Below are 13,625 nucleotides of genomic sequence, written 5' to 3' on the forward strand. Positions count from 1 at the left end.
GCAGAAGACCCGAGCTGAGAGCGCGACTCTGGAGAAAGTCCAAGAATCCTGGCACAGCCCAGCGTCCGGCGGTGTGTCCTCCTGGTTCACCGCTCCGGAGCGCTCAGTTATGGCAGTGACACGTCACAGTGGAGGGCTGCGCGGGGGGGGATGGCTGCTAGGCAAGAGCCGCAGTGCCTGAGTCACAGTGGCTCTGGGTTACGAGGGTGCCCCGCCCACTTCTGGGAGGTCAGGGTGCTGCTCAACCGCACGTGCTGTTTTGTCTCTCTCCCACCCGCACAGATCAGATGGAAGCCTCACGCACAAAGGTCGGACAGGCTTACAGACCTAAAGGAGTGACACACTTAGCTGAGGTGGCCTGGCTCAGAGCAAGGAGCCAAGATCTGGGTTTGCCTTTGGCTAAATCAGCCTGCAGAGTCTGCTGGCTCTGGGCAGTGCCAGGAGCAGTGCCTGGAGCAGAGCACCCCCTCTTGGGCCTCCCCCTACAGTTGGCTCCTGCTGTGACCACTTAGTTGGGTGACCTTGGGCAAATCACCTAAAGTCTAGTAACCATCATTTTTGCTTCAGAAATCTCAGGGCTGGTCCTACTTGGGATTAAGTTCTGTTTCAAAGTTGGGGAGGACAAGCTTCATTCTTTCAACTGTCCCTCAGAGAGAGATTTTTACTATAGGGTCTGTGCACTTGCCAGAGAGACAGAAAGCGACCCCCTAGGGGGGATGGCCACACCACAATCCCTTCTCCTACATTATCCTCTGGGGATTTGGGGCACACTTGCATACGTGCCCAAAGTGAGTTTTAAGCTGCTGGATCTGGGACGCCTATCCCGAGTGGACTACATGGGAGTCCAGCGACATAACTATTACGCTATCTGCTGATCCCTGTGTGTCTCTTTTGCTTATCTCCCTCGCCTTGTAGCAACACAGAAATCACAGAGAATAGGTACTGAGCAGCCAGTCCTCTGGTAGGACAGGGCCATGAGAGGGCTAGAAAGGAGAAGACAAGAAGCAGCATTCCCACCCACCCCCCCCCACCAGAAAGGAGATCAAGGAAAGAAATAGAGGAACTCAGGATGTAGCAGGAAGGCAAAAAGGAGCACATAGGAAAAGTTGGCTTGAAGCCTTGGCTTTTGTATTGACTTGAAACCTTGGGCCAGTCCTCCAGGGCTTCGTTTCTCCCTATCTTCAAGATTCCCTCCAGTCCTAACCTTGAGTCACTTGGATCCTAAGACCAGATTTTATGATACCAACTTGCCTACTTAAGTACAAATAATGTATCTATTATGGATGCTGCGGGGGGGGGCCTGGGTGGAGGGGTGAAGTCGGCAAGAGCAGTGGAAAGGAAGGGGGTTTGGAAGGCTATTCTTTCAGTCTGACTCAGGCCTGAGCTAACAGATGAAGTCAGCTACAGGTCAAGAGGTGGAGAAGGAGGAGGAAGAGGAGGTCATGCCAGGTAACAGGGTAGGGGCTTGGGTTCTTGTTGATTTGCTGTCTAACTAAGGGGAGTTCCTTTCACTCCTCAGCATCCCAAGTTGTCGAATGGAGTGTCCAGCACAAGTTATGTTTTCTGCTTCTGGTACTTGTAAAGAGGGACAGACTGTGGGGCAGGCAAAGTGATTTATATGAAAGGGCTATTAGATGGACAGTGATGAACATATTTTAATTCAAGAGCTTTATCTCTTCGACATGTGTAAAACATAGATGTGATAATCAAAATTCCCTTCCAGATGCAGATCTGGGGTGTCCCTTGACCACCATGACAAGTGACCATCCCCTGGGTTGATTTAACTTTCTCGCTACATATACATATATACATATACACATATATGTATGTATATTTAGAGAGATTTTTTTGCTATATGGCACATGTGCTCTCCAGAGAGACAGAGAGACAGAAAGCGAGAAATCACCCCCAAGAGAGATTGGCCATGCTGCGGTCCCTTCTTCACTCTCCTCTTGGCATCTTGGGCACATGTGCACACATGCCTGGCATGAGTTTTAAGTTGCAGGGTCTGGTAGTCGAACTGCAGTTGTCTACATGAGAGTCCAGCAATGTAACCATTTTGCCACCTGCTGATCCTGATATCTTTCATCTTCTCAGAGGACAGTGCTTGAACAGACCTTACTGCACATGACAGTGGACATTCTTGTCCTAGTTGGGAATATGCCGAGGGACAAGCAGAAACCCAAATAGGGATGCCGGGAAAAGGTCAGATAGGGACCAGCAGTTAGTGTAATGGCTATGTCGCTGGACTCCCATGTAGTCTACTGTGGTTCGAGTCCTGGACCCAGTGGCTTAAACTCATGCCCGGTGCGTGTGTGCGTGCCCAAGATCCTGAGAGGAGAATGGAGGAGAAGGGATTGCGGCATGGCCATCCCCCTGGGGGGTGATTTCTCGCTTTTTGTCTCTCTGTCTTTCTGGCAAGCGCACGTGCCCTACAGCAAAAACCTCTCCAATAAAAGGAAAAAAACGGTCAGACTGGGCAGGGGATCAGAGTCCAGTGGGCATGGGGAAGAGGTGGTCTCTCCAGGCAGCTCCTCTTGGTACCTGCATGTGCACAAGGCTGACCATAAACTTGTTCTGGAATGAAGAGCTCTCAGGGTGATGCAGGGTGGGATGATGCAAAGGGCAGCACTACCTCCAGACTGACCAGGCTCCTCAGGGAATGTTACATGTTGTCACATTGTAATCAGAACTGTTTGGAGGAAAATACCAGATGGGTTTCTACTGAAATGGGAAACTTTACCAGTTGTTTTCCTTCTTTATTTAAGTTAAACACACATTACTGTGATATACATTTGTGGACTATCTCAGAAGTCTACTTAAGACCTCCTCTCTGGGGCCAGCAGACTCCCACATGATTGACTGTGGTTCAAGTCCTGGACATGGCAGCTTAAACTCACTCCCGGCATGTGTGCGCGCGTGCCCAAAATCCTGAGAGGAGAATGGAGGAGAAGGGATTGCAGTGTAGCCATTCCCCCTAGGGGGTGATTTATTACTTTTTTTCCTCTCTCTGTCCTTTCAGTGAGCACATGGACTCTATAGCAAAAGTCTCTCTCTCAAAAAAAAAAAAAAAAGAAAAAAAAAAGACCTCTCTGCTCTGTTCTTAACTCATTGGAACTCTCTGGAAGGAGGAGAAGAGAAGAAATTGACATCTCTTGGCATGCAAACATTCCCTTTAAGGCCTGGGTTCTTCAAACTTCCATTTCTTTTGGTTGCTAAAGTTAACCCAGAAGACAGAGCAAGAGTTGAGTTGCACCCTCATTTTCAACCAACTACAGCAATCGTTTTCCAACCTGGTTCTGAGGAATCTTTCTGGGATCCAAAGGAGACAACAGGCAGCTCTCTAGCCTAGCTGGCCACTATGAAGGTAGTATTACCTCATACTTTTTGGTAGTGAGCTCTGAGGTGTGATTTCACTGAACAACATCTTTCCTTTCTTTACATAGAGCTATTAAAAACCATGGCCACTTTCACCTTATTTTTTTGGTATTTGTTAAGCATATTCTACATATTAGGGCACTAGTCTAAGTACTGCATTTAGCTCCCAGGTCCTCCCTCACAAATGGTAGCATATCTTTTCCTATATGTTCCTGTACTGAATTTCCATGTAGAAGAGAAGCTCTGTGAAGGCATGGACTGGTGTCATATTCATCTCTTCCTCGAGGACAGTGTTTAAACAGACCTTCCTGAACATGCCAGGGTATATTCTTGCCCTGCCTGAGAGTGTGCAGAGGGACAAGAGAAAATCCAGTTGAAATAGCATAGCTTTGTTCTGGGTCAGTCATAGCGTAGAGTGGGCATGCAGGTAATGACGGGTTGGCAGTCCTGTACTTGGAAACAGCTACTAAACAGCTCTGGGATAGAAGAGCCCGGTCAAATTTAGCGACCTGTGGTTAGGAACGAGCCACCTACACACACACACACACACACACACACACACACACACACACTCTACGCATGGAAGCTTGGCTCAAGTGTCAGGTTGACAAAAGAAGCAGTCTGTATTTCCCTGTTTTAGTAAATAATTAAAGGACAAGCAAACAGGCTGCTGGGCACAATATTTCTTGAGAGAGACAGAGATGTATTCCACAGAGGATAAGGACTGGCTCGTAGCCTTCTGTTACTCTCCCACGCCAGGGCCAAGGAAGACAAGCAGGCCCGGTACCCTTCCAGAGTCCCTTTTTTAATCCTGTTTCAGTCCCTTTGCTTATTCAGAGTATGTATCTAAGGCTTCCTCCAGCTTACTGTTTATCTCTCATTCCCCTCCCCCCCCTTTTTATTGTTGTTTCTTATGAGTCTCATGACAGCAGGAAGTTGCTTTGAATATGATGACTGTTACAAAGCCAGTGGCTCTATGTGTCCTCCTTAACCCTTTGTACCCCTGGCTAATTTTCCTGATCTATGTCTGTTTATCCTAACCAACACCTAACAAAAACACTTTTTCTTGTTATTTATTTGAGTATCTCATTTATAAACTGGAGTGACCCATCAATTTCCTTACAGGGGAAAAAAAAAAGCACCATGAGCATTAACAGTATTGACATAAAAAGAAATCTTCTCTTTGCTATGTACAGTAGCCAAACCCAGTGCTAAGAGAAAATTTACATGTCAGAGCTGGTCTCACAAATGAGGAAACTGAGCACTAGAGAAAGCAAATGATTTGCTGCAGGTGACAGTGGGAGTTTGTGACACAGCCAGGACTAGTCCCTAGGGCGTATGTCTCTTTGTTTAGAGTTTTCCCAATGTGATCAGAAAGCTTTAAAAGAGCACAGAACATCTCTCAAATTATTTCAGGTTTCTCATCAAGATTTCCACTGGTTCAACAGATGTTTATTGAACATATGCTGTGTGCCAATAGAGTTAGCATTTGTGGGCCGATAACAGAAGGATATGACCCAGTCCTTATCCTCCAATAGCTAACGGAGGAAACAAGAGACAAAGATTTGAAACAGTTAAGTAAAAATAACAGGCTATGGTATGTGAGAAGTGCCAAATTGGAGAACAGTATGTCCAAGGGAGGATTCAAGGGAGGCAGACTCGAATGACTTCCATCTCATAGAGAAGGTGTCTTTAAGCTAGGTCAGAGAAGATTTAAATAGAGAAGTGAAAGACTACTCCACAGCTCAACTCAAGGAGATGCCTTTCGCACTGGGGGCTAGGTGGCCTGAGGAAAGAAGGAGAATGCCAAATAAGCTGGATTGGTCAAGGTTCAGGAATTTGTATTTGTAAAGGCTACTCATGGCTTGTGTGTGATGCTCAGTTAGATTTGGTGTTCACTCATGGGAAGGATGATGAAGACTAGATTGGAGGAGGATACCCTAGTCTTGCTCTCCTTACCTCATCCTCAGTTTCCCTGGGGTTAAGGCATTTGTCTGAAGGTAAAACTGAAGGTCCAGAGACTTTGAATGATGTGTTCTAAGTAACTCTGGAAGTAATGGGGACCCTGGCCTCTTGCCAGCCAATAGAAACAGAAAAAATCACAAGATATCATACCAAAGAAGATTTTGCTTCAGTTTTCTATAAGACGAGTCAGACCCGCGTGGTTAGCCAGGGAGTCTTTTGCCCATAGTACAGAAAGGGGCAAGTCTTGAGCTGCCAAGGTGTATGGGACAGAGCCCGGAGTGAGGTTAGTTGCGGGGATCTCGGAGTTCTAACTTTGCTGTGACTCAGCCCAAGCCACTTCCCCTCTCTCTTTATGTCTCTTCACCTATTAATAACGATGTGCAATGTCATTGTTGTAATTAGCTACCAGTGATGGAAAATGCACAGTGCAGTTAGTCCCGACATGATTCCTGGGAACAGAAGGAATCCACAGCCATCTGCCAATTGTTATGAGTAAACTATGTGCGGGCTGTCCTTGGAGTAAGCATTTTCTTTCCAGCATGAAAGTGAGATAGAGGCCTGAGACTAGATCCTGCCTTCTTCAGGGGGCACTGACCAATGTGGAGACTCTCTAGAGACCTTTACGGAAAAGCAGTCTAGTTTTCAAAGGAAAAAGAAATAAAAGGCAAATTATGTTAAAGGGAAGCAACAAGCATTCATCAATAGGAAATTATCTGAAGACTTTTGCAGAACTGAGACATGGTTAGAATTAGGACAGAATTTTTAAAATTGTGTTAAAATACGCATAACATGAAAGTTGACATTATAATCTTTTTTTTTTTTCTTTTGGAGAGGTTTTTGCTATAGGGCGTGTGCGCTCGCCAGAAAGACAGAGAGACATAGACAGAAAGTGAGAAATCACCCCCCCAGGGGGGATAGCCACGACGCAATCCCTTCTCCTCCATTCTCCTCTCGGGATCCTGGGCAAACGCGCACACGTGCCTGGCGTGAGTTTAAGCCACCCAGTCCGGGACCCGAACCACGGTCAACTACATGGGAGTCTAGTGACACAGCCATTATGCTAACTGCTGGTCCCCAAATTTAATAATTTTTAAGTGCCTGGTTCAGTGACATTAAGTGCATCCTCATTGTTGTATAACCATCACCATCATCAATCTCTAGACTTTTTTTTTAATCTTGAAAAAATAAAACTCTATACCCACTCTTTACTAACTCTCCATTCCTCCTTCCCTCAAGCCCCTGGAGACTATTGAATACCATTCTACTTTCTGTCTCTATCGATTGAACTACTGTAGGTAGCTCAAATAAGTGAATTCATGCAATATTGGTCTTTTTTATGACTGGCTTATTTCACATAGCATAATGTTCTCAAGGTTCATCTCTGTCATAGCATGTGTCAGAATATCATTCCTTTTTAAGGTTGAAAAGTATCGCTTTTTTTATTCATTTATCACTAATGGCCACTTGGGTTGTTTCCAACTTTTGGCCATTATGAATAATGCTGCTATAAGCATGGGTATAAAAATAACCATTTGAGATTCTGCTTTCAATTCCTTTGGATATATACCCAGAAGTAGAATTGTTTGATCATACGGTACTTCGATATTTTATTTAAAAATTTTTAAAATTTTCCACAGTGGGAGCTGTACCATTTAGTCCTACCAGCAGTGCACAAGAGTTCCACTGTTTGTATATCTTGGCCAACATTTGTTATTTTCTAGGGTTTTGGGATAGCAACCGTCCTAATGGGTGTGAGTAGTATCTCATTGGGTGTATGTGTGTTTTACAGTTTATTTATTTATTTCTTCCATGAGCGAGAGCAACATATGGAAGAAATAAATAGATAGGGAGGAGGGAAGAAGCCCCAATGGAGTCTTCATGCCACAATCTGCCCCTAACTTCAGTCAGCCCCCGATCATAGACTTGCACACACCCAGTATATTCAGGAAGATCTCCAGATGCAAACTCAGAACTGAGAGTTGCATTACTGTTGCAACTCTCAGTTGCAGCCCTTCGTGTGGTTTTGATTTGGATTTCCCTAATGATAGTCAGGTTGAGCATCGCTTCATGGGCCTTCTGGCCATGTGTATGTCTTCTTTGAATGTCTATTCAAGACCTATGCTCATTTTAAAATCAGAATTTTGCTTATTATTGTTCATTATTTTTTGCTATTGAGTTTTAGAAGTTTTCTTTTTTGTCCTTTTTTTTTTACATTTTTAAAATTTACATTTAATCACTACACATCTTTATAGCATACAAAACAGTTTTCTCCAGGATGAATACGGTGCATATTAGTCAAATCATAGATATTACCATATACATTATCATCAACAGAAGTTCTCTATATAATATAGATATCAGTGCTTTATCAGGTATCTTATTTGAAATTATTTTCTCCCATTCTTTGGGTTGCCTTTTCACTGTGGTGATCATTTACATAGCTGAAGGCTTTGGCAGGGTCTTGATCTTGAAAAATCTAGATTCAAAATCTGGCTATGTTACATTGAGGAAACTAATTAACCTGTTAAGTCGGCCTTAGCTTTTCCATCTGAAAAATGTGGTTGATGCTTATATTAGGGCCTAATTTATAAAATTGCTGTGCTGATGTGCAAATGAGATCACACATGTAAAATCCTGCTGCTGAGCTTAGCCCAAGTTAGGTGCTCAATAAGTGGTAGCTTTGATTAGTCATTGACATGTGATATTAGTTGCTATCAAATGGGTGAGTAAGCCGACCATCCTAAGTAGCCAATCGTCACACATTATGTTACATAATACTTAATGCTCATGTAGCAAATTGCCGTTTATGAAGCATTTAAACCTTCATCATTCATTCAATGACTCCACTGGGGACATAATGAATAAGACACAGTCCTGCAGAACTGAGTGGGAGAAATAAACGAGGTAAAAGCAGTTTCGATCATGCTGCTGAGTGTTAAGAAGACAGAATCTTAGAGTGCTGAGGGAGATGCGTGTGCTATATAGAGGAGGAGTGGTTTAGCCTGGAGAAAGGGCTTCCCAGGTGGGTAAAATGGACACAAAGTTCTGTAGGATTACATGGTTAGGGGAAGTAAAGGGCAAACTGGAAAGCACTGAGTATTCTAGGAGAGCAAGAAGCTAGTACAATGACTAGAGGTAAGAGAGGCTGACTCATTGGGGAATAGTTATTTATTATGTCTTGAACCTAGAATTTAAGAGGGAGAAGTAGAGTGGGGTGAGGCAACAGAGGCCAGCAGGTGCCACACCACAAAAGGCTTCACAGAACAGGGTAAGAAATTGGGGATTTTATACTGAGAATGAAAAGGGTTTTGAGCAGATGATCAATGCACTCAGGTTTGTCTTTCAGAAAGATCTCTTTGGCAGCAGCATGAAGAATGGAATGAAGAAAACTCAGCTAAGGAGAGAACAGTGAGGATAGAGAAAAACAGAAGGCTCAAAAGACATTTAGGATAAAATGGAGCAGATGGGAGGACTAATTAGATGACATCTGTTGACTCTTTGGGGGAGTAACTCAGGTAGTAGCATTATTCTTTGGTTTGAGATGAGCAATGGAGGTTGAGGCAGGCAAGTATTTGTCCAAGGTCCCACAGCCAGAAAACCCATTTAGGACTCTGGCCTTCCACCTTGAAATCTCCTGTTCTCTTCACTAGAATATGATGTTAGACACATTTCTAGATCTTTATGTGTAAATCTTTGAGGGACTCATATCCTGTTTCTCCTTTGACTACTATGCACCATATAATCATTTCAGAGGTTCTTTAAGTCTTTAACTGGTCATCAATGTATTATGACTTTGAATCCTTGAACTTCAAATCATTCTTTCATTTTCCATTCTACTTAGTGTTTAATGAAAAGCCTGTAAGTAAATCCTTCCATCTCAGGAAGGCTCAAATAAAGACCAGGCCCAAGTTCTAGCTTTGGCTACTAATTAGCTGTGGGATAGAACTAGTCACTTTCTTTTTTTAAACTCTTATCTAAAAGCCCAGGGGAACAGAACAAACAAATGCGTACTCATTCAAATACAATAACTTTATTAGATTTACAGTAAGTGCACTTTCAAACTAAATAACCCTTCTTTCATCAATCTTTTTAATAAACTGAGTTTCTGATCTTATAATACATTCAGAGTTAATAGGGATTTCCCCTGAAACTGCTGTTTGTTTACCAGTACAAGTATGTCTCAGTCCTGTAATTGCTGAACACCATGTTATCAGACTTATGTTGTCAATCAAAACACATGAGTATGTTTGTGTTTATTTTATTTTTACTTTTTTTTAGAGGTTTTTGCTATAGGGCGCGTGTGCTCGCCAGAAAGACAGAGACAGAGAGACAGAAAGCGAGAAATCACCCTCCAGGGGGGATGCCCAGGCTGCAATCCCTTCTCCTCCATTCTCCTCTCGGGATCTTGGGCACGCACGCACACGTGCCTAGCATGAGTTTAAGCCACCGGGTCCAGGACGTCAACTACATGGGAGTCCAACAACATAGCCATTACACCAACTGCTGTCCCTGTGTTTGTGTTTATTTTTACCTAAGACACTTGTACTGCTAAGATTTGTTTTTGTTTTTGACTGGGGGTGGGAGGATTCACTTAACTGTAAAACCATCAGTGAGAGGAAAAATGAATGAGGAAGAAGTGAAATTACAGTTTATGAAAATCCCACCTAATGAGCCTATCCAGAGGTACCAGTGAGATGATGGAAGAATGTCTCTGTGAATGGCAAAGCCCTGCACAAGCACAGAGTGATAATGACAATCTTATTCTTGCATCAAACACCACAAGCCAGGCAAGCCCGTGAGTGAAAAGGGGGGCCTTTGGTGGTGCAATGCTATTCAGGCCCAGGGCTTGGCAGGGCTGCAGTTAGTTCCTTTCAACAGAAAGGATGGGGCCCTGATCTGCACCTCCTCTTCCAGAAGCTGAGCTCCAGGTCACAGAGCCTGTTCAGTAGCCCTCCTTGGGACATGTGAGTCAAGGTTAAGTCCCAAGAGAGACTGGCACTCCTGACAGTACCCTGTCCCTCTTCTGGTTCCCATAAGGAGCAGGAAGTGCTGTACTTGAGGACTCTGAGCTCTTTACCCAACCTGTAGGGAGCTGGCAGTCCAGTGTGGGTGTTTCTCTGTGGTGAGCACCCACAGCCCAGTCTGGTGGGAGGCAGGGACAGGGTTTCACCTGAAGGTGAAATTCCTCATTGTCCCCAGCATCACAGCAGAAACACACTCAGCCACAAGAGCTTAAAACTCATGGGAGACCCTGGAGAGGATCAAAGAAAGAAAAGAAGAGATAGGAAGGCCCTTTGCAGACAAACCTTAAACTTGTACAAGAGAAACACCATTAATGGTGATGGCGATTCCAAAGCCTTTTTTTTAAAATTCATTTTACAAACATTTTTCAAAAGACCTACCTTGTGCAGTCCTATAACAGGTATCGTGAATGTTATAATTTTGAGAGACGTGTGAAAATTCCCCCCAAATAGCCTGTGCTTTCCTAGGGGAACTAAACAATGTCCACACACACCATCATAATGCCTGGGAGAAGGTCTGAGCCAGACTGAAAAGGGAGGCTTTGGACTGCTCTTCCTGGGGTGTTCCCTGCCATCCCTACATTAAATGGAAATTTCCTCAGGTTGTGTGGCCTTAGGTTCCTCCTCTGGTACACCCTGACCCTGATGATGGTTCTGCAAAGGGAAAGGACTTAATCACTTCTGTTGACTGACAGAGAGAGTAGGGTAGTGAAAGAGAGAACCTTTCCCTAGAGAATTCTCATTACCCAAGTGTCTGTCTTCTCGGACTGTGAACTAGGGCAAGTCTCATATGAATCTCAGGCACTTGTGAATCCCCAGTCCCTGGCACAACTCCAGGCATATAGTAGGTGCTGAATGAATGATTAAATGACTAGGGCCTGAAATGTTTGTCCTGCAGCTATAAGTGGGCAACCCAGCTCTTCAGGACCTACAAAGTCACTTGTTACTTTCCTATAAAAACTGTTGAGCCAGCTGGTAGCATGGTAGTTAAGGTAGCTGGAATCACATGACCAGCTGTGCAGTTTGAGTCCTGAACCTGGCGGCTTGAAAAATATGCCAGGCATATGTGCTAGCACGCCCAAAATCTCAAAAGGAGGGAGAAATGGAGGAAAAATTGAGGCATGGTCGTCCCCCTGAGGAATGCTTTCTGACTTTCTCTCTCTACAGTGAATGCACATGCCTGATAGCAAACTTAAAACAAAATAGCTACCTGGGAGGATTTGATTTTGCAATAGGCAAAGAAGGTGTCCTATTAGTCATTCACCTCACAAGACTTCCATCAAATACTCCAGATCTGCCTTCCAGCCAGACATCTTTTTCCGTAGCGTACTGCAAGGCTTAGACTTTTCTTACAGCCGAAGACCTTCTGTGATCTTGTATTTTAACATTGGGGCCTGTGAAGATAATGTCCTGCTTTTACTGCCCTACCCAGTAAGGAGATGCTGTCTAACTTTAGATATCTAAGTCCCTCCTCCTTTAGAAAGCCTTTTGTAAAAAGGAAAGCACACACAGACCCCTCCTGCCTAAACTCTTGACTGCCCAATTACGTGAGCCATTATATTACAGGTAAACATGTCTGGGTCTGCTGAGTCACAGAGATGTTTCATGTGTAGTTGTTTTTCCTCCCACATAAATGGTTGCCAGGAATGGGAGCATCTGCTTCTCTAGTCCTAAGAAAGTCTCCCAAAAGGTGTACATAGATGTGCAATATATACTTGCTGACGGATGAGAAGGTGGAGAACTGATCTGTAGCTTTCAGAGAGTCTCCAGTCACATGGATTTTGTCTATAACTGGTTAATGGACCTTCTGCTGTCAAGTTGTTTCAGAAGCTGGGTAGACAATAAGCAATCCTGTCTCAACTTCAGATTTGAAATCAGGAAATCTTGGTTATAATTCCTACTCTGCCACTCACACGCATGAACTTTGGCAAGCCAGTTAGGTGCTTTTGGCTTCTGTTTCTACAATTAAAAAAATAGGAAGACTTCTGCTTCTGGCTAAGATGGCATAACAGAACTTGTTATTTACCCTCCTTCATAAAATAACCAAATAAAACTAAAGTAAAATAAATACAGGCAACATGAATCAAAAGAATTCAAGATACAGAGTAGGCAATGAAGGACAATGATCTCAGAGTGATGAGAAACAAACAAGGTTGAGTCCTATGAATGCCCCAGTTTCTTTTTTTAACAGCTATAATTCACACATGCAATTCACCCATTTAAAATATACAATTCAGTCATTTGATTACATTTACAGATATGTGTAACTGTTGCCAATTTTAGAAGTTTTCATCACCTCAAAGGGAAGTCCCATACCCCTCAGGTATCAACTCTCTATTCCCCGTTCCACACATCTCTAAGCAACTACTCATCCACTTTCTGTCTGTATGGATTTTCCTATTCTGTACATTTCAAATAAATGGGATCATATAATACATGGCCTTTGTAACTGGCTTTTTCACTCAGTATAATGCTTTTAAGGTTCATTTATGTAATAATTTTATGTTTTCATTAAGAACTTCATTCATTTTCTAGCCAAATAATATTCCACTATGTGGCTAGACCACATTTTGTTGATACATTCAGCAGTTGGTTGAGATTTGGGTTGTTTTCACCTTTTGCTTATTATGAATAATGCTGCTGTAAACATTCATGTAACATTTTTGTACAGGTTTTTGTGTGAACATATATTTTCCTTACTCTTGAGTATATACGTAGAAGAGAAATTGTAGGGTTGTATAGAAACTGTATATTAAACATTTTAAAGAACTGCCAGACTGTTTTCCAAAATGGCTATATCAATTTGACATTACCGCTAGCAATGACAAGAGTTCCAGTTTCTCCACATTCTTGCTCATACTTGTCATGTGACTTTTTAATTATAGTGATCCTAGTGGACATGAAATGGAATCTCACTGTGATTCTATTTGGGGTGTGTGTGTATGTGTGTGTGTGTGAGAGAGAGAGAGAGAGAGAGAGAAGAGGAGAGGAGAGGAGAGGAGAGAGAGAAGAAAGAGAAAAGGAGAAAGCAAGTACATATTTTGTTTTGCTTCTGAAAATATTTTAATTTTCTTTTCATTTTTATTTATTTTACATTCATTCACTGAACACCATCACAGCATACAAAATGCAATTTCCCATCCAGAATACACTGTATAGTGGCTTAATCATAAATGTTATCATCAACAAATAATTTTCCATTTCTTGTTTCTTATATATATTTTTCCCCTATTTCTCACCCTCTGCCATTTCCCACTCTCC

The sequence above is a fragment of the Tupaia chinensis genome, unplaced genomic scaffold, assembly GCF_000334495.1.
Source record: "Tupaia chinensis unplaced genomic scaffold, TupChi_1.0 Scaffold145659_1, whole genome shotgun sequence".
Taxonomy (NCBI): Eukaryota; Metazoa; Chordata; class Mammalia; order Scandentia; family Tupaiidae; genus Tupaia; species Tupaia belangeri.